Consider the following 5,891-nt stretch of genomic DNA (forward strand, 5'->3'; position numbering starts at 1 on the left):
GACAGTTGTAAAGAAAGAACATCTTTTTCTTCTGTTCTCTACTTGTTATAGTTACACAGTATTAGGGGTGTGGGCTGTATTAAAAGTATCCACTGTTCTCCCATGCTCTAACACACAGTAACGATGAAATGTGTGCTGTTCTCACATTCTTCCTCTGTATGTACACATAAACAACGAGGCAGGGAAATATAAAAGGAATTTATTTTATTGTTTGGGTACTTTATTGTTCAGTGTACATGCTCACATCTGAAACAAACTTTACGTGCTTGTTAACTCTCCCACCCCGCAGACATCTACACGCCAATACCGATTTATATTCATAGCGGCAAGTGCTATGTAGCTCCACATAGGGGACACAGGAAGTGACATATAACACCTTCATGCGGCGTCATAACCGCGTAGCAAATTCACAGCCTCACCGGCAGAGCTCCAGAATGTGCAACTCGGCCGGCTCACACCCGGAAGCGCTACAAGTGCGAGGGCCCGCCCAACGCTGCTTGCAGCTTTAATGTTTTCCTTGTATCTGCTTCAGACATGGTATTTCTTTTCATATTTATGCTGATGACACACAAATGTACTTGCCCGTCAGATCCACAGACCCTGGAATGCTGAATGCACTTACAACTGCCTTTGTGAAGTTAAAAAATGGATGTCAAATAATTTCCTCCAGCTGAACTCAGACGAAACAGAAATCCTGGTCATCGGGTCCCAGCAGATGGCAAACCAAATACTGCCATCTGCAGGTTCCCTAGTAAATCACATTAAGCCTGTTGCAAAGAACCTTGGTGTTTGGTTTGATAGTAATTAAAAGTTCGAGCAGCACACCACAAAGCTTGTTCAATCATGTTTTTATCAACTTAGAAATATAGCAAAAATTTGATCTATGTTAACTTTTAAGGACACCGAGACCATTTTACACGCCTTCATCTCATCACTACTGGATTATTGCAACAGCCTTTTCACTTGTTTAACCCAAAAATCTATTGATCGACTCCAGACTGTCCAGAACTCAGCTGCCGGGCTTTTAACCAGAACAAAGAAATATGACCACATCACCCAATTTTAGCTTCATTACACTGGCTCCCAGTATGTTTTAGAATTGATCACTTTTAAAGCTTTATATTTATATTTCTGACCTTTTAGTCCCATACACATCAGCACGTACCTTGAGATCCTCAGGCAGAGGTCTGTTGTCTTTTCCAGAGTCTCGACTGAAAACTAAAGGGGACAGAGCATTTGCAGTCAGGGCCCCGAAGCTCTGGAACAGCCTGCCCCATGAACTCTTTTAAGTCCCTTCTTAAAACATACTTTTGACTTTATTTTATCCCTTTTATTTTATTCTATTTTACTTATTTTATATTTATCTTAAATGTGTATTTTAGTCTTTTCAATGTTTTCTTGCTTTTATCTTGTATTGTTTTTGTATTATTTTCTTTTGGGTATTATTGTCTTTAGCACTTTGTAACTTGTTGTAACTTGAAAAGTGCTCTACAAATAAAGATTATTATTATATTATTATTATTTATATTAATGTTACGTATTGGCCTTTGTAGGTTATTACAGTTCAGTACCAATAGGGGGCTCCAGTGCTATTGATATAGCAAGATTACATTGAGTAGAGCTAGAGCATGTAGACCCAAGCCTGCGGAGTCAAGTGTCCCCACTTGTTGGTCAACAACCACATTCTGATTCTGTCTTCGACAGAGAGGCAAGAGATTATGGTAAATGAGAAAGAAAAGTGGCTTACTTAAAAACAACACCATGTGGCCACCACCGGCCAGCTATGGCGTAAACAGGTCCTCGGTGGCGACCTGTCCCTGAAATGATAACAGCCATTAAAACAGCCGCATGGCAAATGCAAAACTATTTTATTTGGGAGCTTGGCAACCCTCTCCTCCTGTTCTTCTCTCTCCTTGAAAGAACTTCCATCTATCCATCCATCGTCAACCACTTATCCTGCATCCGGGGTCGTGGGGGGCTGGAGCCAATCCCAGCTTACATGGGGCAAAAGGTTGGGTATACCCTGGACAGGTCACCAGTCCATCACAGAGCCACACAACCATGGACAATTTTGGAGACACCAATTCACATAGCCTGCATGTCTTTAGATAGTGGGAGGAAGCTGGAGAGAACATGCTAACTCCACACAGAAAGGAGGGGGCAACTGGGGTTTGAACCCAGAACCTTTTTGCTGTGAGGCAACAGTGCCAGCCACTGCACCACCACACCACCTCTTGGAAGATCTTTTATGTTTGAATAGGACTGCTAGCTTGCAGGTGTGTTCTGCTAGTCTACTTGTCAGATTTTGCATTTTAGCCAGTTTCACCTAGCTAAAGTCTCGTCTTCTTGTCACATAATGAAACAGAAACTTAAGATTAACTTAAGAAAATAAGACAATATTCATTCTGTGGAATCTATTTTTTTTAAACTTGTAGGTAAAACTACTGACTGACACCACAGCAAAGGGGGATATGCACATTTGAGGGTATATATAGCACGTGATCTCCTTGCTTGTCTAGTGGTAGGACGTGAGCTGCGTGTCTACTGTTGCATGATGAATCTAGTTGTAATTTTACCATGTAACCAACAAAGTCGTGCTCGTAACCTGGCAGGGCCTGCTCCTGTCACGGGCCATAGCACGGTTGCATTGTCTGCACTGTCTATACCTACGCCCTTCTTTTATTGTGACAGTTCTGTGGGGATTGCATTGTGTTCTGTAGTGTCAAGACCCTTTGAAATCGAAATCTATGGTCTCTAACAGTGTTATTGTTGTTTGAATAACAAGTAACAGCCACATGCAAAAATCACCACTGACTGACTGGCGGGGAACCAATTCAACAATCAAAGTCTGATATTCAGAAACTCTTATCAGACTGTGAGAGGACTATGTTAGTTACTGCTAAATAAAGATAACATCTAGAGAAAATGTTGTCATCCTTCATAACCCTTCTGTAGACTGTGCAGGCCTACACAAATACTCTATTATCATGTTAATAATTAAGAAATAATGTGAATGTCTGATTACCTGAGACCCATTTACTCATGTTATCTCTTCCTTGATAGCACTTGATTTGCTTTCAATCACATAAACAAATAATTAAAAGAGCAACCTGTTGTAAATGTTACAGAAGTGCAGAACTCAGGGACCTAAATGAAGTGTGAATGATGAGTTAAGTGAAAGTACTGCTGCTAACACTTTTATTTGTTATTTGTCAAAACTGTCCTTATACACTAATACAAAATGAAAAATTAAGTGTTCTGAAAAAGAGAGAAAAAAGTAGTAGTCACAGGCCTGCAATAAACAGTATGTAGTAGGTGGTGACACTCATTCCATTCACTCCAAATGCAGTAATTGGCTAGGTCACTTTACCTCGCTACCATGGCTACCAGCCTTGCCGCAAAAGGAACCACCTACATGCGCAACAAATCTAGTGACTTTTTCTGGTGTTATTGGAGACTTCTGGAGATTCTGAAAGAATGTATTGTTTTTACTATTCTCGATGAGCAGCGTCCCATCGCACTCACACCTCGCACAGCAGTCCCTCCCAACTACAGTCAAAGCAGGAGATGGTCATCCCTCTGCTTCCAGAGACTGCAAATGAATCACGCATGCGGAAAGCTGCCCTAACCATAATCAAACCAAACTTTAATTTAAAATTTAAAATTTAATTTTATTTGATGGTCCCATGCCAGGGGAGGAGGAGGTTGTGACATTAAAAAAAACAATAATTGACAGAAGAAAGTTCATTTTGTAAGTGTAAACATATATGGGTGTTTTTTTACTCTGTTTTTGTCTTTCCCACTATGTTTTTCTTCTCTCCTACAGTGTTCATCACAAGTGATGACATCATTCAGAGTTTACTTTCCTTACTGAGGAGTTAACAACCCTGGTTGGGCACTCTCATATGTGATGACACTAGATGGAAGAGGTCAGACCAGAGTCAATATCATGGCTTTTCAACAATCTCACGACCCCAGTGGGCTAAGAAGTGACACCATGGTCGCTTTATTTCTGCTGGACAGGTAATCTGCCTTTTTTCCATTCTGATGGTAATTTGTTAGCTCAGGTTAACTTTAGGTAAGACAATGTAGGTGTACGCCAGGCTTAGGGAAGGAAGTTTTGAAATTGAAGCTTCCAGGGAATCAAAGTGCCCAGTTGGTGTATCCAGAGCCTCTCCTCTCGTTGTCTCTGGGCTGCAGACCACCTGGGATTACATTGGAGGATCAGTGCAGTGAGCTGGGGCCAGCCATGCTCAATAAAGTGCTTAACCAGGGGGATGTTAGTGTCTTTTTTCCTCATAGTGTTGTGCCTGTGTTGTGAGAACCTAGTCAACAAAGTGTTCCCTGTTTCTCCAACGTACTGCATATCACACTGTCTACATCTAATCAAATATACACAATTCCTGGAATGAACGCCATGCCATGGGCGATGGGACCATGCGAAGTGCAAATCAAGTTTAGAAGTGTAGCTGTTTTTGGTCTAAAGTGCGCCCTCTAGTGGCCTAGTGCAGTGTGTTGTCAGGGCGGTGATGTTTTTATGAATGAGCAATGCAGGCTTGGGGAGTGGCTCCCTCTTGTGATCCAACTGCGTTGTATGCACCATCACATTGTCATTTCGATTATCAGTGTACAGATGTTGAATTGATCACATATTTACCAAATATCGATCACACTCACTCTTCACTTAGTTCCCTGATGTGGTGAATATAGAACATAGACCTTGTCCCTTTTTGACTGGTTTCTTTTGTTATTGAATGTGTCTGTACACCGTGTACCACTATTTACTGCAAGCACAAAGGTGATTTTATGTATCAAAGTGACAAACTTCTTTCATCATTTTCTTTGTGATGTGTGGGGTTTGCCCCTCACAAGATAATAATAATAAATTTTATTTATAATGCACTTTACATTTCAGGGAAATCTCAAAGTGCTACAACAACAAGGGGTTAAAAACAGTTCCAGAAAATAACAATCGCAATAAAACACCGTAACAAAAAATTTAAAACCATGACTGTTAAAAGGCCTTTTGAAATAAAAAAGTCTTTAGGCCCTTCTTAAAAACCTCCAGAGTTTGTGGGGCCCTTAGGGGCTCTGGGAGGGCATTCCAGAGCCGTGATGACAAGATGGCAAATTCAATTGTAATTCCATTTGAGAATTAAAATGTGAGAGTTGTTATTAGACATTTCTTTAATGATAGGAAATGATTTTCATATATTTTATGTACTCCTAAAACTTCTCTGAAATATAAAAAAAAAAACTGATAGCAGGCTGCAATACAATTTTCTTTGTATATGATTACAGGGAGGGGCGTGAACGTAGTCCCCTACTACCAGAAATGATGTCGCAGTCACGATTTGGGGGATTTGCAGCAGTCTACAGGAGGAGTCCACAATACAGCTCACTTCATTCAAAGAAAATGTTGCAGAGACTGTTGATATCATCTGTACTATTCCATATGTGTGATATTAACCATTTCAGATTCGAATCAACTGTTTTTTGTAATACCTCTTGAAGCCGTTGAAGAATGCAGCATAATTCATGTAATGTATTCACGTTACTGGACATATTGTTTTCAATTAAATACAGATTATTATATCAAAAGTATACTTGTGTGAGAATCCTTTGTCTTTTCCTCAAAGTCATTAGAGAAGAAGTTACTAATGTGAATACATTAGTAACTTCTTCTCTTTATGAATTCCCTTATGACTGCTGGGAGGCTTAAAAGTAATTTAGCATTGCTGAGGCTGATTAAAGCTACTTGAAAAGATCTGATATTGTTGAGCTATAGGTAAATGTCATTCATGTAAGTAATCTGGCGCCCTTTATCAGTATCCCTATTTTTTGATAAACAAATATACCCCATTCGTCAATTAATATTTCACAACTCACTG

Source organism: Micropterus dolomieu, linkage group LG02 (assembly GCF_021292245.1).
Source record: "Micropterus dolomieu isolate WLL.071019.BEF.003 ecotype Adirondacks linkage group LG02, ASM2129224v1, whole genome shotgun sequence".
Taxonomy (NCBI): Eukaryota; Metazoa; Chordata; class Actinopteri; order Centrarchiformes; family Centrarchidae; genus Micropterus; species Micropterus dolomieu.